This window comes from Cervus elaphus, chromosome 5 (genome assembly GCF_910594005.1).
Source record: "Cervus elaphus chromosome 5, mCerEla1.1, whole genome shotgun sequence".
NCBI lineage: Eukaryota > Metazoa > Chordata > Mammalia > Artiodactyla > Cervidae > Cervus > Cervus elaphus.
Genome location: NC_057819.1, coordinates 92,953,137 through 92,974,762, shown reverse-complemented (window position 1 = coordinate 92,974,762; position 21,626 = coordinate 92,953,137). Strand labels below are relative to the sequence as shown.

Here is a 21,626-nt window from a genome sequence, read left to right as displayed (position 1 = left end):
AAACTGGGATGTGGTTCTTTTGATGTTTAAAATGATAAGGGATATGGTTAAGCAATAGTCTGCTCAGAACTTTACCCTGCTGACAGCTCAGTTGGGATCTTGTGTATTGTTTTTTTTCAGTGGTGGTAGTTTAGTTGCTAAGTCATGTCCAGTTCTTTGTGATCCCATGCACTGTAGCCCACCAGGTTCTTCCATGGGGTTTCCTAGGCAAGAATACTGGAGTGGGTTGCCATTCCCCTCTCCAGGGAATCTTCCCCGCCCAAGGACTGAACCTGGGTCTCCTGCATTGCAGGCAGATTCTTCACCAACTGAGCCACCAGGGAAGGCCCACCCCGCCTTTTTCTTTTCAGTGGGGACCTGTGTATTGCCAATTTGAAAACAAAGTGGTGTGAAGTTCTTAGCTTTATGTAGGTTGGAATTGAATCTTTTTTTTTTTTTTTTAATTTCAATTCCACAATCCATTACCTCTTTGTATCAAGGACAAGTAAAAAGTTTAGGTTTCTGTTCCTCTCTCATGGGAAGCCTGTACTTGTGTACTTGTTTTGCCGCACCCAGACATTATTTGCTTTATTTCTGCATTTGGTGTTTGGAAAGGGGGTCCCTGAATGGTCTGCTTTCCCAGCAAAGACATTTCAGTAAGTTTTCTTTCTTGGAGAAGATTTACTTATGAGGTTGTATTTAGCCTTTCTGCTACTTGCTTCCATCATCTGCTTTGCTCATTGTAAATTCAGGGATTGGCTTCAGATTCATAGGTAAACATTCATCTTAAATTCTTATTTTAGTTCTTTCAAATTTGATTTGTGGTTGACCTACAGGTATCCATTCTGCTTAACTGTTTCTTTCCCAGAGTAGGTATTTCACACAGCTTCTATTTTCCCTTTCAGTTGTTTCTGTTTCTTATTGACTTGTATAAGTTCTTTGCATTTTGTGGCCAATTCTTTATCGTTAATGCTGCAGATATTCTTTAAGACTGTGTATAAGAAGAAAGCAGGCTATTGCATCAAATGCTTATCCCAGATGATATTTGGTTCAAATGTTTGCCTTGGTTATTTGAGCAATGGTAAGCTTCTTTTGTCTCTCTCCTTCCAAAGATGCATAGAAAAGCTCCTTCTGTCTGAAGTAAAGTGTTGGCTCTGTGTTGGTTATAATTTGCTTTTTCTGGCTGGCAGAGCCTTCTTTTTGTTTTCTGTCTTCTGACAGATTATAGGATTGTGGGGAAACAGCGTCCAGGGCTTTTTCAGGAACTGTGCCATTTTATCTACAGGAGAAGCCATTGGCTTTGGCACTAGAGGAGAATTGGCTGTGCATTTAAAGATGCCAAATCATGCTTGATTCACAAGTTTGCTGTCTCATTTTGTGTATGTGTGTGAAACTTTTTCAGGATGTTGGCTTTTACTTTTTCTACCATGTGCTGTGTTCCGTCAGTATGAGAAATCAACAACTTGTTCCTTCTCTCCAACTCTCCACCCCCAATACACACAATCCAAACATCCCAAACCATAGCAAAAGATGCAGCAGTCATTTTGAGGATTAGGGAAAAATACATCACACAAAAGTTTCCATTGCCCTTTTGGTGGCTTTGAGTTTTAATTCTGCTTTATCAGCTAAAGTTTTTGTCTTTCCTATGTAGGCTTGAATTATTTAGATGGGGAAATGATTTGCCACCCAAGATGTCTCTCTGCAGAGGCTTTCCACAGGCATGGGTGGAAGCTAATTGTCAGAGTATTCTGTTTCCTAATTTGGGAAACTTAATTTGTGAAGACAGAACACATTTAGGAAACTTGTACTTATTTATCCTTGACATACTCTTTTCAGGGGGGTGTAGTGTAATTTATCCTGATTTCAAATAAGAATTTTTATAATCCTGTAAGCAGTCTTAATTCCAACTGTATCTGTTACCTTCATGCTTTTAAACTGGGTACAATTGATTTTGAAACCTAGCCAACTAGATATTTTAGCAAATCTTCCACATATGTTAATGCTTTATTCTCCTACTTTCTATAGACAAGTTTATTTTATTTTATTTTATTTTAGATAATAGTTTAAAGATACTTTCTAAGTGTAGGTATTTCCATTTAAATTAAGATGGGAATATAGTTAATACGCGAATAAGCCAGTTTGAGTAATCTTGTTTGTCTAGTCTGAATGATTATATGGATACATGTTTTTTCCCTCCCTCTGCCAAGCTATCCTTCCCAAACCCACAGTCTTGCAAAAGTTGGGGTTTGGTTCTCATGTGCATTCTTTGTCGTGGTGGCCTTTTTTTTTTTTTTTTTTTTGGTTAAACTGGTGTCTTCCTTCACTAGAGTAAGCACCTTGAAGACAGAGATTGTAGCTTATTCATTTTTTTTGTCTTTGGGGTCTATAATGTTCCTGGTATGTAGGAATGCAGTAGTGGTTAGATAACGTCACCAGCTCAATCAACTTGAATTTAAGCAAACTCAGGGAGATGGTGGAGGACAGAGGAGCCTGGCATGCTGCAGTCCATGGGGTTGCAAAGAGCTGGACATGACTTAGCAGCTGAATGACAACAACAAGGAATGTAATAATGTGTGGTGAATGAGTGAATGAATGTGTGCCTAGTTGCCTCCGATGCTTTGCGAGCCCATAGAGTGTAGCCCAGACTCTATCTGTGGTGAGTCTCCAGGCAAGAATATTGGAGTGAGTTACCATGCCCTCCTCCAGGGGATCTTCCCAACCCAGGGATCAAACCCAGGTCTCCTGCATTTCAGGCAGATCCTTTAGTGTCTGAGCCACCAGGGAAACCGGAATGAGGGAATAAATGAATAAATTGAATTCCCAAATACAGTGAATGGAGTTTATACTTCCCTCTAGTGTCTGAAAGAGAAAGTGCAGCCAATTAAAAAAAATGTTAATATCTCGATACATTGAAATAATAGTCAAGGCATTGTCTTTTTTTCCCCCCTCCCCAGATAGCTTTCACACTTGTTTTTTCAGATCTGTTCTCTTTAAGTCTAGTAAGTAATAAATTTTCTTATCAAAGTCTGTGTTCTGTCTCTTGGGTGTTTGAATTTTATAAAATGGCACTGGCAGGTCTTTATGGGGAAAAATGCCTTTTTAATTATTGGCTTACTTATTTTTTAACAACAAAGATTTTTTTCCTTTGCCATTATGGTTTATTACAGGATATTGGATATAGTTCCCTGTGCTGTATACAGTATGACCTTGTTGTGTATTCATTCTACATTTAATAGTTTGCATCTCCTAATCCCACATTCCCAGTCCATCCCTCCCCTCTGCCCTCCCCCTTGGTAACCTCAAGTCTGTTCTCTATGTTGGTGAGTCTATTTCTGTTTTGTAAATAAATTTACTTGCATATTTTAGATGCATATATAAGTCATGTGGTATTTGTCTGTTTCTGACTTACTTCACTTAGTATGATAATCTCTAGGTCCATCTGTGTTGCTGCAAATGACATTATTTCATTCTTTTTCTGGCCAAGTAGTATTCCACTGTTTATATATATATATATATATATATATCACATCTTCTTTATCCCTTTATCTGTAAATGGACATTTGGGCTGCTTCCTTATCTTGCCTATTATACATAGTGCTGCTGTGAACATGGAGAGGAGTGCGTGTATCTTTTCAAATTACAGTTTTGTCTGGATATGTGTCCAGGAGTGGGATTACTGGATCACATGGCCACTCTCAGTGTTAGCTTTTCAAGGAACCGCCATACTCTGTCTCCTCCACAGTGGCTTCAGCAGTTTACATTCTTACCAACAGTGTAGGACGATTTCCTTTTCTCCACATCCTCTCCAGCGTTTGTTATTTGTAGGCTTTTTAATGGCCATTCTGATCAGTGGTACAGTCTGTTGGTTGCAAAGAGTCAGACACAGCTGTGTGACTAACACCATGGAGAGTTGTAACTGTTTTCGTGCTTTTGAGGATTTTTGGTTAGTTCAGATGTATTTGGGGAGGGAATAGACTCATTAGCTAATCTGGGACACTTTTGTGGGCAGTATTTATTTATTTATTTATTTTTTTGTGGGCAGTATTTAAAATAAAAATATTTTCATGCTTAGTTCTTTTTATCTGGAACCTAGTCTCTGAGACTAATGAAGTTTCTCCAAAAATCTGTTTAAGCCCAAGCCTTTCAATTTGGGTTAGAAAAAAGGGCTGGCTTTCTTTTTAATGTTTTTATTTGGCTGCACTAGGTCATAGTTGCGGCACCTGAGCTCTTAAGTTGTGAAGTGTGGGATCTAGTTCCCTGACCAGGGATCGAACCTGGGCCCCCTGCATTGGAAGTGCAGAATCTTAGCTAAGGAAGTCCCAAGAGTGAGTGAGTGAAAGTTGCTCAGTCGTGTCTGGCTCTTCAGTCCTTGGAATTCTCCAAGCCAGAATACTGCAGTGGGTAGCCTTTCCCTTCTCCAGAGGATCTTCCCAACCCAGGGATTGAACCCAGGTCTCCCACACTGCAGGTGGATTCTTTAGCAGCTGAGCCACAAGGGAAGTCCCAAACTGGCTTTTAAGTAGGTATGACACATAGCTCCTTTTCCATCTTCCCAGAACACTGAGGTTCATATATATATGAAATGCTTTGAGCTCCACGTAAGAAAAGGCTACTTAACTTTATTTTTTAAATTGTATTAGCACTTGGGAACTAAGTGGGCTTGTAGAATGTGGTGTGGACACTTAACATTAGTTGCAAGAACTTTGTGGACAAAAATGACAGCGTAGGTAGTAACTTGCCTTCCGCATTCCTGCTTTATTTTTCTTAAATGAACCCTTTCTACTGCTTCACCACTATACCTAAGGAAATATTCTACAATCTTTAGCATATTCCATCCCAGCAGTGTTAGGTTTCTAACACTGACATTAGTGATTGAAGTGTTGATGCAACCTGCCAGTTATGCGGAAGCCTGGCTATTGCTGAGAGTTTTTTCTAATATTAGGTGTATGGCTTGAACAGGACTTAGATGTTTGTTTCCTAATTGTGCTGAAACCTGCTGAGGGAGTGGTTTGCTTGGGTTTAATTGGATGTAGATGACTTGCATCTGAGCTGGGTTGGATCCAGCTGTGTGTGTGTGTGGTGTTTGTTGCAGGTGATTTACTGTATCCCTTCTCCCAGCGCACCAACTTCCAGATAAATACCTTCCCAATATGCGTCCTCCTCCCACCTTAATTTCTGCGTCATGGGAAGCAGGAGTTTCAGACAGGGTGGATTGATGTGTGCAGCTGATCTAATATGCAAACCTGAATCTATGCACGGTTATGAGGGAGTGCAGTTGATTAGTCTGAGAAAAGAAGGGCGAGGCAGAGGCTTGGGGGAGCATCTTTTTGCTGTCGAAGGTCTCCGGATGGCTCTTGCTATGCAAGTCTGAGGCACTGAGGGAGGTACTGCCTGGATGGGGGTCACTCCTCACACCCAGGCAGGGCGGGGGCGGGGGGCGCAGGGGAAGGGGCTTGGCATCACCTGGCCCAGCTGCGGGCTGCTGGGCTGCCGGCTTTGGGGTGGGGGCCTGGAGCGAGGGGGCAGCTCTAACAAAGAGGAGCCGTGCCGGGGCCGGGGCGGTGGGTGGCTGGCCTATCCCGGGCGGCTGACCTCCCAGTGGGCCTCCGCAGTTGGCTGTCGGGTGAGTCGCTCTGCTGGCTCCCTGGCTCGCCATTGGCTGTGCGGACTGGAGGGGGCTCGCGGAGGGCCGGGATGGAGTTGAGGGGGCGGGGCTGGCTTCCGGCGGCGAAGGGGAGCGAGCGGCAGCCGGCTGGGGGAGGGGGTGTCGGCGCGCCGCGGAGTGCTGCGCTCGGAGAGCCTGGCACCCGGAGCAGCCGCCTCCCCCCTCCCCCTGCCAGGACCGCTAGAAACCCCTTCTCTTCCGTCCTCCGGGTCTGGGGCCGAGGAGGGCTGAGCTGCCCCAGGCGGGCGGGGCGGAGCCCGGAGCCCCACCGAGCGCTGCGGAGCGAACCTCACCTCCCTTCCAGGGCTCAAGGTGTGTGTGCTTTTTCTAACCGACCCCGACTTCAGCCGACTTAACCTTGTGAGAAAAGGGGAAATGGAATGGGAAGTAAGAGCTCCACGTTTAATCAGTTTATTTTTATTTTCTAATTCTGCCGTTCATTCTTCTTTCCCTCCCTTCATCTCACCCCTGCAGCTGGGTAAGGAGATTCAGGACTCTCTTTTTACTGATGTGTAGATGTCTGTCGCGTAGTAAAATGAACAGAGAAGAAAAGAGGAGCCCTTTCTTGTTTGGCATCTGATGCAGTAAGCCGGAAAAAAAAAAAAAAAAAAAAAAGGACAGGCTAGGATAGGAGTGGGGTTTTGAAACTGTTCTGCATCCGTGTCCATTAAGGCTGTCTTCAACATTTTCCTACTTGGGACTGCCTTAATCAGCAAAAAGAGTCTGAAAATGAAGGAGGTGGAAAGAGGGATCAGCCTCCGTCGGATGGTGGTTAAAGGAAACCCTGGTAGTTGCTCGCGATTAACTCTGCTCAAGTCGCTCTCCCGAGTACAGTGTCACCGGCTTTGTGTAGGACTCAGCCCTGTTGGAGAAACCTAGCTCGAGCAAGCAAACTTCCCTTACCGTTACTGAAACTTAAAAGTCTCATATTTTTCTCCATCTGTATATTTCTCATTCACAGACTCTCAGAGGGATTAGTTTCTGTCGTCAAAAACCAAACTTTAAACAAATCCAGATGAATTTTGTTTAAGTCGTTAATTTTTTTAAAGCACCCCCTCATGAATTCAGGTGGCTGTATCATTACAATTTATATTTATGTTTTGAGTTCCTTTGCTTCTACAATTTATGGATCCCTTCTTCCTGAAGGACAGTTCATCTTTGACCAAAATCAGGAACCTCTTTATCGGTTTTTAATAGAGAGGAAAGGTATCAGTTGAAGAGGGAAAACTCAGAATTTATGATAGCAACAAAGGATGTGTGTGTGTTTTCAGCGGCATTGTTCCTGGTAAACTTGCTTTAACTGGGCATTTTCACCAAAAGTGTTTGGACCAGATTTATCCTAATGTTGATTAGAAAAGAGCTAGAATGCCAGAAGGGATGCATGTCCATTTTTTGGCAGCACTTTTGTAAATATTAATTGAAATGTTGAGAGTTCATTCTTGTAAGCTGGGTTCAGTTTCCAGAAATTGTTCTAACTGGAGTTCAGTTTTGAAGATAGAATTGATATGCTGGAGCTCTTTTAATTTTAAGATGGATTAATGTTTCTTCTTTGCATTGGTTTATTTTTATCTCTAATCAATAAGGAGCAGTTTGGGGTAAAAGCAAATATGATAAAGAATAGAGATAATGGGGTAGGAAATTGGTTCAGTTGTGGAAACTTACCAGGAATCAGGAAACTTATTCTAGTTTTTTTTTTTTTTTTAATCTGAAGCAGCCTTAGTACAGAGTTGTGCGAAAAAAGTAGATTCATAGTAAACCTTTGTTAGATTTCGGGTTTTTAGTTTATTACCCATTTATCCCTTAAGACTCCATGAATCATATTTAAATTGAAAGGCAGAGCGAATACCCCCAGATGTTCTCTTACCCAACTTGTTACTGAGAATGAACTGTTAAAAATCACTTTGAAGCTTTGGCAGCTAGCTATTGTATAAAACAAAGTGCACTTTGATGTCTAAACTATATGGTAAGCTGAGAAAGTGACAAAATCCACTTGGAGGCCATGTTAAAGCATATACCACCACTTCTACTTGCTTCTACTAATAACCTCCTATTTGATATCTAGGTGTTATTTTTTGTCTACTCATGAGTGAGCAGCTAATACAGCTTTGTAAAGTTACATTACACTTTGCTCACTTAATGTTTTTACATTTCTATTTTCTTGACAGATTTGTGTATATATTTTGCACGGTGCAGTGATTTCCCCAAAGAATTTTCCCCAGGAGACAAAAGGCTATGTATAGAACTAATGATAGGTGTGTATCTATACTGATCTCCAGGTATCATTTAAGGAGGATGGAAATTCAGATTTGGTCATTTGCGAGGAAACAATTATATGAAGCCGTGATATCCCATAATCTCTTAAGTTAAGGGGACATGGTGCTGTTGAGGTTCAGTTCGCTGATTTTTCTTTAGCAATCTGTTTTTATCCTGCTTATTTCTGTGAGTCACAGCTTAGGATTTTTTTTTTTTTCAAAGAGGGCCCTATGTTCTCTCTAAAGGGAGACTCAAGCCCAATCCCCCATTCACATCTGAAGTATAAAATGATTCCCTTGAGAAGGTGAAGGAAAAGATTGGACCCTTGGCGTTGTTTGATTCTCATGATAATCAGCTTGAGTGTTGTCAGGTTTGAAACTAGGAAAGACTTGCTCAAGGTGAGAAAATATTAGAGGCAAAAAGACCTAGGAATGTTGCTGTGTGGGAGACTCATTTAGAGACAATGAATGCATTCATATGGAGATGTGACTGGTGGTAGTTTTTAGCTATTCAGCTTTGTCAGTCAGGTGTCTGAGACTATATTTTGTGTGTGTTTAAGCACAACCCCTTCCCCCAAGGGTTGACTTTTGGAAGCTGAGTCTTTTAAGGAAGTTGTTTGCTGTCTGAATCCAGAGGGTAGAGGACTTGGTGGAGTCTGTTATCTGTTTATGGCTTAGATAAGGACATGGAATTGATTGCTGGTGAGTTACTGAACTCTTCCTAATGAATGGTTGCTAGGCAAAGTGCATCTCAATCAGTTTAATCCTTCATAGTTTACAGGTCTGCTCTTGGTGAGGGCCAGAGCTGTCTTTCTAATGGTACTGCCCTTTAAGAATCCTGTTGGATGTGCATATATGTTGCTCAGTGGTCGAAGAAAAACAAAAAGACTAGAAAAACTAATGTGTCTCATTTCATCCATCTAAAATAACAGCTTTTGGTAACCTGGGTCAGCATTGTCATTAACTTCTCTCCTGGATCAAGTGGTGGGGTGGGGTTGCTCTCCAGTGTTAAGATAACCACTGTTTGATTATCTTTGGGTTTGTAACTAGTAAGGCAGGGAACTAATACATTCATTTTGGAAACAGGCCAGTGATAACACTGCCCTTGGGCCTGGATGGATGGAAAAATAGGACAGAGTAAACAATTGAGGGCATAAATAATGAATCTTCCAACTGAGCCCTGGGAGAATGAAGGAGATTATCCTCAGAGCTGTTCAATCTGGCGGTGAAAGGGGAAGAGTCCACTGAATTAATTACCCTGACTGTGTTTGATACTGTGCTTATTATGGGATTGTTAGAGCCATTCGAAATAGAGTTGCCTTTTAGATATAAACTATTAATCCATCTTTTTGTTTTTGCTTTGTTTTTGTAAGCCAAACACCCAAATAGCTCATCTGTTTTCTTAGAATCCAGGCCTTTGCTCCCTCCCCCAACTTTGTCCTCTGTGTTAGCATTCTGTGAATAATGGACAGTCCTTTTGTTTGGCCATATCTTAGAATTTTGCTTAATTAGTGATTTCATTATCTGTAAATATATATAGTAATAGAAGAGAGAAGCTGAGCCTGACTTAAAGGAATTAGGAATTATTTGGTACCTCGAGTACATATTATACTTTGAAATTAAATGGGGGTTGTAGGGAATACTTACATAACAACTCATAAAAGGTTAAGACAAGAGTTCCTTCAGCCCAAGAATCCTTTCCAGTATTAACATAAATATTTTTACTTTTGGATTAGTTTTCATCCAGTGAATTAAATAAGCAGTCTCTTAGTGGTCTCAGCATTTCTCTGAGGTTGGTAAAACTAATGCCTCAAGAATGTCTAAATAACTTAGAAAGTGATTTAGTAGTGAAGCCAGACCCAGAGCCAAGGTCTCGGAATTCTTCCCTCCTCTGAATCTAGTATGTTTGATTCTCTTCTGCAAGAACTCCTTTCAGGGTCCCTATTTGAAATGATTGAAAGTTTCACGTCTCTGCCCTGAGAAGCTGTTTTTATTTCTGTACTTGAGAAGAGAATCCAAAGACCCAAGATGCCATTATCAATCAAGAGAAAGGAGGAACGTTCAAGATGAGATGCTGGAAGAATGATAGAGATATAAAGGAAAGGCCAAGTTGAAGTTTTATTACATTTTGTCCTGATGGGTGGGTGGGGAGAGGGAGCGGGGATAGCCACACTGGCTGACTAGGTCACGTGTAGTCATAGACGGGGTTTGTTTCATGTGAGACCAGCTGGAAAGGGCAGGAGGCACCTTTACCAACAGGCAGGGAGAACTCTAATAGCTAAGGATTCATTCTTGATCAGAGAATACAGTCAGTTCTTGATTATTCATGCAGAAAGGCAAACAAGCAAGGTATAGACAAGTCCAAAGATATTCATAGGCCATATTTTTAAGCAATAGCTTTAACTTCCTCTGCTTTTTAACTGCAGTTTTCCAGCTGAACAAACTGATTATGGTTCTTTGTCTGATCATTCAGGAGCCAAGTAGGTGAGGTTGCCACCAGCTTGGTTTAGCTCAGTTTTGTATCCTTGAGATGGTTTGTTTTAATATTTTAAGACTTGACCCTTGTTATAGGACCTAATTATACCAAGGTCCTCTGGAGAACTGAGATTTTCCAGGTAAATTGTAGATAAACTAACCCTTGACACCGGCATGTTTCCTTTGTTGGTGTCTTCTTGTCCCACAGATATGCAAATCACTCATCCTATATGGACAGGCTGTAGGTAGTCAAGCCAAAGAACTATTACCAAAGTAAACCCCTCTTCTAACACTGGGCTCTGTGGATTCTCCTCATCGGAGCTGTTGGCTGAAATCCATGTACACATTGGGTTGTGATCAAAGAAGTACTATCAGTTATAAATTCAAAACTGAGGATTGCTTTAAGTGCTGTTTGGTTGGAAAATGTCTTCCCTCCCCACCCACCCCTTGCTTTTGTTGTTGTTGAAGATCAGCTGAATATTCCAATAGATTTAAAAGGCAAGGTTTCATAACCAATCGCTACTTCTTGGCACTCAGCAAAGTGGTTTTGAGGATCAGTTGCTGATCTGAGTGAAAATCAGATTTTGTGCCACTTGCAGAATTGGAGTGATTTACTCATCAGCGTTGCTTCAGAGGAGAATCATAAGCAATTATTAGTCACAACTTAATTTTTCCCCCCCAAAAGTTATAGTACTACCACTGGCATTTCATTTATCAATTACAATATAAAGGGTAGGACTTAATCAGTTTTAAAAGGAAAGGGTATCAAGACTATGAGAAGTTGAAGGCAGCTCATCCCAGATCACAGTGTATCAGTGGAAAAGGCAAGTTCCCTGGGTTCCTGAATGGACCTTCTGGATCACCCATCTATGCAGCTGAAAGTAGTTTTACTATAATGAACACATTAGTTTTATAGCCGTGAAGGCACTGGTTTGGCATTTGCTTATCTTATGCTCCCAGAACCTCTTGCATTCAACAGAAAGTGGGACCGGTGGATTAATGATGACTCTATATCTTGGTTTTGACCTGTCCTGGCAGGTGTTACTGTGCATTCACTAAAGTCGTTTACTGAGGATTTTAGTACTTAGGCTTCATTCAATCCTTGTGAGGTATGTTATGATTGGAATGTGATACTGTGTTGGGATATCTCCCCAGAGAGGTGAAAGGAACCTTTCCTCTTAAGAGAAGTGCTTTGCCTATTTCCATAGTCTGTGGGAAAATTAAGTTGGAACAAGTTGCTTTTCCAGCAAGCTATGTATTTTAATTTTGGTTTCTTCTCCAAGCTGGACAAATGTGCCAATTGAAAACTGTTGTTCTTACCTTTCCTAGTATGTTCTGGGGAGACTCCTGAGTGCACCTGGAAGTGAGACGCTGGTGCCACTCCAGGCTGCACACCAGTTTTGTAGCTCTTTAAAATTCTGTTTGTACCAACTCCCTCCATCCTCCTGTGTATCCACACCTGCTCATCTTTCAGCTCTCCACGACTAGTTAAAAAACTATCAAGTTAGCCAGAAAGTTATTTCATTTCCCTATAAGATGTTATGGAAAACCTAAATGAACTTTTTGGCCAGCCCTTTACCTACCACTGCTCATGCAGGGAAATGCTGCTGCTGCGTCGCTTCAGTCGTGCCCGACTCTGTGCGACCCCATAGACGGCAGCCCACCAGGCTCCCCCGTCCCTGGGATTCTCCAGGCAAGAACACTGGAGTGGGTTGCCATTTCTTTCTCCAGTGCATGAAAGTGAAAAGTGAAAGTGAAATCGCTCTGTCATGTCTGACTCTCAGTGACCCCATGGACTGCAGCGCACCAGGCTCCTCCGTCCCTGGGATTTTCCAGGCGAGAGTACTGGAGTAGGTTGCCATTGCCTTCTCCCAGGGAAATGCTAGTCTTTATTAAACTCATTGCACCCAGCAGCAGTCTTTGTATGAGTGTGCACAGTGGTGGTCTTTGGGCTTCCGTTACCTTCTTACATTATTTCTTCAGGAATATTTCAGCATTACAGAAACAAAATTTTACTCTTTAAAACAAGTTGAATAAATTGCTTTTTATTAAATGTACAAGTGCTGGAGAAGGAAATGGCAACCCACTCCAGTATTCTTGCCTGGAAAAGTCCATGGACAGAGGAGCCTGGCGGGCTGCAGTCCATGGGGTTACATGACTGAGCATGTGTGCATGAGGGTGGAGGGAGATGGGTTGGTAGCAATAAAGTGGTAGGACTGAAAAAAATAAAAATAAATAAATGTACAAGTGCCTAAGAGTTAAACTTGAGAGTGGGGGGGGAGACTATTTTAGCAATTAAACTAGTTATAGTTTAATTGCTAAAAAAAAAAAAAAAAAAATCTCTTATGTAATTAAAAGCTGTACTGCTGCCTTGTGCTGAAACCAGCAGGTAGAAAGCATGGTGGAAACTAGTTCCTCAGTGAGGACCACACTCTGCGTTTGCTACTTAAAGTTGCTGCCCCATCCAGGCCCCCTCATCCCCTTACACTCCTTCATTCGTTTTTTCCATAGCATTTCTCATCTTCTAATAGTCTGTGTCCCTTACCTATTTGTTGGTCTGATCCTCCCACTTGACCTCATGTACAAAGGGAAGCATCATGAAGACAGAAGTTTTTGTTTGTTTGTTCATTGCTGAGTCCCTAGCTTCTGGAGCAGTACCTTGCTACATAGTAGGTGCTCAGTAAATATTGGTATCAAATAATTGGAGGAGGTAATCTTTAATAGAATAGATATCTAGGAATTGGAATGACGGGAAGAGAATATTATGTTCCTGGAGCTAGTATTAAATTAGGGATTGGATTACTTAACTACTTTAAAGGAAATAACATTTTTGAAAAAACTCAAGGATTGAGTTTTAATAATTGGGATTAATTGAGTTTTAATAATTAGGGTTAGTTATCCTAGATTAGAGAAATGATAGACATTTTATAGTATGTAAATATGAAGGAACATTGAATGAAGATAGATGACTAGCTCTTATTCATCTCGAAGAGAGCAGAGAAATAGGCTGAAACTTCTGAACAACGAAAATAAAACATGCAGAAGAATTTACTGATTCTAAGAATAAACGTTGGAATAGGTAACCAAAGAAGGATGGTTTCTCAGAATGGATTTTTCAGCACTGGTACCATATTGGAGGCAATGGTGAGACTGGAAAAGAGCACAGAGCCAGGAGTGAGAAAATCTGGTTGTACTCCAGGCACTTACTAGCTTTTCCTAGTTTTTCTGTGAAAATGGCACTAATGATTCCTGCCTAGTCGATCTCATAAGGCATTTGAGCAACTCAAGTGAGAGAATCAGTATGAAAGCACTTGGAAAACTGTATACCTCTCTACAAGTGTAAGCAATTATTAATGATTTTACAAAATGATTTAGATTCTTGGAATCTGAAAGTTGAATTTAGTGGTCAGTTTTAGCTACTGAAAATAACTCTTTTTCCGTCACTCTTTTTTTTTTTCCCGTCACTCTTAATGAATGGGTCATTGCTTTTGCTTCAGCGTTTCTAGTGCTGTGCCACTGTTGAACAAGCTCAAATTATTATTTATGTTCGTCTAAAATTGCCTATCTTCAGAGTTTAATTTATTAACCTATTTTTGATCTTTGGCGCTCAGAGATAAAGCTGCTCCCTCATTTGTATGACAGCCCTCCTGTGACACCTTTATTTGAAATCTTCATCATTTCTCACCTCGAAATCACTATAGCCACTTAACTGACTTGTGCCATCTCCCATTTGTCTTTCACACTTGCAGCAGATTTATTTAAAATAGACATCTGATCATGTTACTCTCTTTGAAACCTGTTCCTATCTCCCGTGGTTTCAGGATAAAGTCTGACATTAGCCTAGCTAATAATAGTTACAACTACCATCATTGAGCATAGACACTGTACTGAGCACTTTATAAATATAATCTCGTTTAATCATTATAGTTACTCTATATGATGTCAGGGATGCTTTTCTGCTAATTTACTTTTAATCTGCTCTTCTGTCCCTCTTGTATGAAATATAAGGGTCTTCATAATTTAACACATCAGGCTCATCTCCCAAGTTTAGCCCATACATCCAACACTCTCCTCATCTCAGAATACTTGTGGTTCCCCAAACAAGTTGTTTAGTTTTACAACTGCATGCCTTTCGTTATGCTGGTTTTCTCTGTCTAGAGTAGCCTAACTGTCTCAATCCAGTAAATTCTTGCTCAGCCTTCAATGACCCGTATTGTTTTCTCCCGTCTTTATAATTGTTTACTGTAGGTATTTTTTTCATTATTTTCGTTTTGAAACAACTCTGATTTCCTTCCTCCCTTCATTCCTGCTTGTCTGTCTTCCTTTCTTGAGGTATAGTTGTTAATACAATGTTATGTTAGTTTCAGGTGTCCAGCAATGATTTTTTAAAAATATATATATTTATTTGGCTGCACTGGGTCTTAGTTGCGGCATGTGGGATCTCGTTCTCTGGTCAAGGATCAAACCTGGGGCCTCTCCTGCATTGGGAGCAAGGAATCTTAGCCATTGGACTTCTAGGAAGGTCCCCCAACATAATGATTTGATATTTGTATACATCGTGAAATGATCACATTAATCACATATCTCATCAGGGATTTTGTCTGCCATATTTGTATTCCTAATACATAGTACTACTACTGCCATAGTGCCTGGTGCATCATAGGTGCCTGGTGAACAAATGAATGAATGGCATTCCTAGTAAGTGCTCTTTTGTTCAGGTTAAACTCTTATTTCACTTTACTATCCGTGTTACAGTTTCTAGGTACCTCTCTTACATCCTAGCCAATCTGTTCTTAGGCTTTTCATATTTCACATCAGAAAATGTTGTATTTTGATGACTAGAGGAAGTAAACTGCAACCTTCCAAAATAACTTCTATTGAAAAGTGTACCAAAGGGACAGGTGGTCCAGCTGCTTCCTCAGGGAAGGTTCTCATTGCATTAATTTCTCTAGCCACCTCCTTGCCAGGATGGAGCCCCAGCCACCTAAGAAAAAATAAGCAGACAGAGTGCTTTGTACTTGTTTTTCTCTTTTACCCTCTGTCACCTCAGGAAATTACTGCCTTCTGCCCACTTTACAGGTCATTGTAGATATAAAGACCACAGTTTTCCCCTTCTGTTATGAGTGGCTACCTAAGACTGCATAATATCCCTAGGAGTCTTAGTCCCTTGGGCTGTAGACAGAATTGAAAGGCAGAAGGCCTGATACTAATTCCAGGGGAAAGGGCACAGTTCTTGTCCAAAATTGAAGGCAGGATGAGTCGGGCAGCAGGAATCTATCAATTCCAGAGTTCATTCAGAAGCAATTTAATCTTTGCTGTTGAAGTAGATCAGCAATGCCATTTGCCTGTCTAAAAATGAGATTACCCAAGGATTCTCTTAGAAGAAGATAAATTATTTGTGTAACAGTAGCTCCTGGCCTTGCATAATGTCTCTTCGTCTTATACCACATGCTAGTGGTACAGGGGGCGTTTCGTGTATGGTGCTGGGGTGCAGAGATCAGGCCACAGTGCTTGGCTTGGGGCATCTGGGAGAAATTTAACAATTCTCAGCAACTCTCAGCCTGATGGGCTTGGTTATTGTTAAAATCCATCTTTATCAAAGGAAGCACTGGTTAATGATTTTTCTCTTGGCCTAACATGCCTGGGCATTAGCTGGAATTGCCTCGTGATTTGCAGTGGGGAAGCCATGAGAGCAATTTCTTGTTTGTCCACAAATTAGCATTAGCAGTTTCATTTGCAGATTGAAGGAGCAGGAGGAGTGGGCCCTTCGCCAGTTGCAGCTTCCCTCTGACTAGGGCGTTAGTTCAATTATGTCCAATTAACTTTTATTGCAGATAGTGGTGATAATTACTTGCAAGTCAGTTTTTTGGCTGCAGTTATCCTAAGGCTGAAGTATGAACTTGATGGATTTTAATAACCAGAGTGACACATTTCGCCCCCCCCCCCCCCGCCCCCGCCACTGCAGTTACTTCTTTTTCCAGACTTCTCTTAAAGAGGAGGTCAAACCATTGTAAAAATCCATCTCAGAATTAAAGCATACTGTCCTTTTGAAGAGCTGTGTAGGATCATATTTTAAAAGAATCTATTAAGAACAGCCTTAATGGCTTTTTATATTCTGAGATCATACCCTTGAGTTCATTGCTGCTTATCCTGGGAGAACAGACCGAGATGGAACTAAATGTCATTCATAGCAGTATGTGCTTGTTGTAAGATTACTGTAATTGGCAAGGTGCATTTTAGTCCTCTGCTTGCATCGGAAATTCTCTTCAGAGTGCAAAAGAAAACTTTTTGAGCACTTTTAAAATCAGTAGGACACTGAGGATACGTTTCTTAATAAGCTCTGTAGGAATTTCAGTTTGTGATTTTAATAGAAAGTTGCATAATATATTTGGAAACAATCCTTGCTATGTAGAAAAAGAAGGAAGAAACAAGAGAAAATTGTTTGTTTTTCTCTAAAGATGGTGAAGTTCCTTTACTGTTTCCTTTTCTCTATTGCTGTTTGATGATTATCCTGAATATGCTTGTAAGCAAAATTTTCTCTCTTTAACATGAGAAGACCGAAGCTGGTTCCAGCTCAGGTTGTCCCTAGGTCTCCAGGTGACTTGCTGCGGCTTTCATTTCGGATGTCGTTCACCTTCGTGTCCTTTGTTGCTAGGCTCTCTTCCCAAGGGCCTGTCAGTCGCCTTACGTATAGTCATGGATGTGGCTGCATAAAATTTCTGTTGAGGATAAATTGCCAAGGAGTGCATTTTAAGAGTCTGCTTTTGTTAAAGGAAGGGAAGGGCAGTCCCCTGGCAGCCCAGGGGTAGGACGCTGCACTTTGACTGCCATTGGTCTGGGTTCAGCCCCTGATGGGGAAGTAAGATTCCACAGGCCTCCTGGTCAGGAAAAAATAAGGGGGAGAGTTCATGGCTGCTTGGAGACAGGCTGCGGTATAGTTGTTCCTCCTCCAAAACTTCCGTAATCACCCTAAATAAGAAAGAAGAGGAAAGGATGAGTGATAAGCATCATCTTTGTACTGCTTCAAAGCTCTTCATTGATTGTTACTGAAAACCTTTCTGCTGTAGAATATCTAAGACTGCCTGCCAGCTGCCATTGGTGTGAAAGTGGAGAAGCTGGTAATAGCTGCTACATTTCAGGAAGTCTGGAGATAAAGCTTATGATGTTATTTGAAACTTTTTATATAGTGGGAGGAAAGAGTAAAAACCATGTTCCACTCCAGAAGGTTTAAGAAGGTCTTCCCTTGGAGCATAGGGGAGTTATATGTGTTTATAACGAAGGGCCTTGAAAAAACTCTTTATTAAAACATGAACTTGATGGGGATGTTAGCGAATGCCAGGCCTGAAGAAAGGAGGATCATTAATAGTTCCTCCTTCAGGATAAGACATTACTTTTGGAATCTTTCTAAGGATGAATTTCTCCTCTGGGTAGGAGAATTGCGTGAATGCCACTTAGGGGAAGGACTGCCAGCACAGAGTTGAGGCTGGGAGAGAGTCGTAAGTGCAGACACAGGAGAAAATATTACTCAGATAAATCTTGAAAAGAAATTAGAAGTTGATGAGGCAGAAAGAGACAGGAAACCTGTTCCCGACGGCAAGAACCCCAGTGTCAGTACTCACCAATTCAGAGTTGGGTCACCTGCGTTAAAACACAGTGAGAATGGTTTCAAACAGACCACACTCTTCAACTCTTCTTTTTGATCTCCTACCCTCCTTCAGATTTCAGCACTGCTATCTTGGTTATTTTTGGTTTGTTTGTTTGTTTTAACAATTTAATAAAAAAAATTCAGAAACAATCTCAAATTTATAGAAAAGTTGCAAGTACAGTGCAAAGAGTATTTTTCTTCCTTGAATCATTTGAGAGTAAGTTGCTCACTTTATTCCTCATCATCCCTGAATACTTTAGTGTTGTTTTTGTTTTTTTTTTTAACACTTTAGTTTTTGCAAAGAACATTCTCCAACATTATCACAATGGAGCCATCAAAATCAGGAAGTTAATGGTGACAACATTACCACCATGTAATTCTCAGCACCCCCCCTTAAATGTTGCTAGTTGTACCAGTAGTGCTCTTTATTACAAAAAAGATCATACCTTGCGTTTCTTTCTTTGTCTTCTTGGTCTCCTTCAATCTAGAACAATTTTTCAGGCCTTCTTTGACATTCATGACCTTGACAACTACCAACAGTTGTTTTGTAGAAAGTCCTCAATTTGGGACTGTTTAATGGTTCCTCATGTTTAATTTAGGTTGTACATCTTCAGCAGGAATACCACAGGAATGATGCTGTGTTCTTTACTGCATAATTTTCAGAAATGCAGAGTTTTTATTTGTCTCATTACTGAGAATGTTTGATCTCTTGATTAAACAGGTTCCTTATAGGCACTTCCAGTGTAAAGTTACTCTTCCCTTTGTAATTATTATTTTGGGAGGAGACAGTTCGAAACGATGCAAACATCATTTTCCTTTTAAGCCTTTCAGTTTACTAGTTTATTTACATTAGTATGGGTTCATGATTTCCTATTTTAGTCAACTTATTACAGCTTAGTTGGTAAAGAATCCGCCTGCACTGCAGGAGGCCCAGGTTCAATTCCAGGGTCAGGAAGATCCACTGGAGAAGGGATAGACTACCCACTTCAGTATCCTTGGACTTCCTTGTGGCTCAGCTGGTAAAGAATCTGCCTGCAATGCAGGAGACCTGGGTTCGATCCCTGGGTTGGGAAGATACCCTGGAGAAGAAACAGCTACCCACTCCAGTATTCTGGCCTGGAGAATTCCGTGGACTGTATAGTCCAGGGGGTCACAAAGAGTTGGACACGATTGAGCGACTTTCACTTTCATTACATTTTATTAAATTTAGTCTATCTTTGTTTGTTTTGATATTCATATTATCTCAGATTTTGCCAGTAAATTAAGAAAAAAAATTTAACTCTATGTTTAACCTGAAAGGTGCCTAAGTGATTTACTGTCTTTTTATTGCAAAGGGTTGGTTGGCACTAACCCAGACTAACATTTTATGAACAGTTGTAGAAAACAAAAGTTTCTAATTACTCTATTCCTAGTATATGCCTCCTTCACTCAGTGTATCCATTCTGTGTTCCCTCTGATTTCTTCTGTGTAAACTTCTCTTTCTGGAGTTTCCCTCACCAGTTGAGCATCTTATCACTTCTGTCTTCTTTGACATGTCACTGTTACTCTTTGAGCACTTCCTTTCCTGTGCTGTAATATGTACCAGACTCATCTAGTATTTTCTCTGCCTCAGCCATTTCTCCAAAGGCCTTTGTTCCTGTTCGTGGAGAATTTAGTAATTAGAAGCCCAGATCTGAGCAGGCCCTGTAGGGGCTCATTGCTATTGAATGAGAAGCAGTCACTGCATCCGCCCCTGCTGGGGGTGCGCTCACACCACTCGAGTTCTGGCCCCCACATCAGGGCTCACCACCTGCAGTTTTGTGAGTACCTTCCTCACTCTGCACTCTGGGCACCTTCTGTTTCTTATCCAATCGAAACGACCCGACAGAGGGAACTGGGTGAAAGTAGGTTAGGACACTTAGTCGGTGAGGGAGACCTCAGAGCGAGAAGTTGATAGAGTAGAAATTAGGACCTTGAATGGGTATACCGAGTGAAGGAGGCATGTACCAGGAATAGAAGAGTTGAGAACCTGTTTCCTGCCCCTGTCAATAAGATGTTCATTTGGTACCACCATTTCTTGAAGGTATCTTTGAGATAAAGGAAGGCAGATTGTTTGGATATCTGTAAGATAAACCATATATTTATATAATTTTTCCTGATTCACTCAATGCTAAAGTAATCTTGAGTTAAATTGTTTTGTTTGGGTGGGACTTGATATTTGGTATAAGACTTACTTGACCAGTCACCCACTGACAAGTAACAGTGCTGAATGATTATGGGATTTCTCAGGGCCAGTCTGCTAATGGGTTGATCTGTGAGTGAGTTGTGCTACCTTGTGTCCTTGAAAAATTTAAAGAACTATTTTGTTAGTTTTTCTTTTGTTTCCCAAGGCAGTTCCTGAAATGAGGAAGCCTCCTAAAGCTAAGTGCAGAATCTTATTTTTGTGGGTGTTTAGCTATTGAAGTATTCTTCCAGCACAGGTAGGGACTGGCTCTCTCTCCCTCCTTCCTCCTGTGGCTATAGCCAGTATTCTGAATTTTATTAGCTAGTTGTGGGGTTTGCAGGGTGTGGGAGGAGGGCTTGCTCGTCTTTCTCGTAAGCTATCAGTTCCTAGGCCCTTTGGAGGTTTAACAGTCTCTCTGCTTTCAGAGACACCTTTAGCTTCAGAAGCTTGGTAATTCCTTGGGTATGTGGAATAAAGCTTCAGGTGATAGTGAGGCTCAGTGAAATGGCAAGGTAAGATCTTTTGATTTTCACTAAGGCTGTAGAAACCCTCCCCCAAAGTTCTTATACATCAGAATTCCTCAAACTCCTGTACTCAGGCTGGGGCAGAAGTGTAAGTCGCTCAGTCGTGTCTGACTCTTTGGGACCCTATGGGCTATACAGTGTATGGAATTCTCCAGGCCAGAATACGGGAGTGGGGGCAGAAGGAAGGGCCTAAATGAACAGAACAAATTAGTATGTCAGTCATGCCTTGTTCTGTAACCTTAGAATCTGCCTATTGCCACACTAACCCTGGATGGCAGCAGACTAGAGATACAGTGAAGGGCAGTATGTTTACTGTAAGCATTAACATCCCCTGCCTGCCCTGAATTTACCAGCCTTACTGAAACTCTACACTAGAAACCTAAGGCACGTAAGCTCAAGGCATTGTGTACAGAGAGCTGGTTCTAAGAAAGTAATAGACCAAATGAATACAAAGTAGATAGAGTAGATGCATAGCCATGAAAAAGGGTTAGCTCCTTTTCACCCTTGAACTCAGAACACCTTAAAGAACAGAGAGATGCTTCCTGTCAGAGACCTTGGTCAGCTCTGTGATACCCAGCTTCCATCATAGCGTGTGAGTGTCCAAAGTGGAAACCAACTTAGAAAAGGTATGAGTTGAGAGTTTGTTCAGAGTTAGTCAGGGTTGACTTCTCCCATTCAGGAAAGAGTCTGAGAATAGGAGGGGAAGAGTTTCCTGAACGGGAGTAGCTTGAGAACGAGAGGTAACTGTTGATCATTACTTGTAGTATTCTCTGGTACACTTTTCCTCAGTGTGAATGATAAAGCTTTCTCCTGGGAAGAAGTCTGACCGCTCAAACCTAAAGCTTTCCTTTGCCTTTATGTAGTTACTTTCCCAATGCATTCT

General features: G+C 41.2%; 1 protein-coding gene across 3 annotated transcripts in view; it reads left to right on the top strand.

Annotated features, from left to right (window-relative positions):
* The window catches only part of FAM222B (family with sequence similarity 222 member B), a 55,920-nt gene that overhangs the window by 14,533 nt on the left and 19,761 nt on the right, over positions 1–21,626 (top strand). Inside the window, exon 1 of one of the 3 annotated variants that reach the window (XM_043903218.1) lies at positions 5,700–5,956. The exons of the other annotated variants lie outside the window; for them this stretch is intronic. The gene's annotated coding sequence lies outside the window, so the exon portion shown is untranslated. Of the gene's footprint in view, positions 1–5,699; positions 5,957–21,626 lie in introns of those variants that run through there. 3 annotated transcript variants of the gene reach the window in all.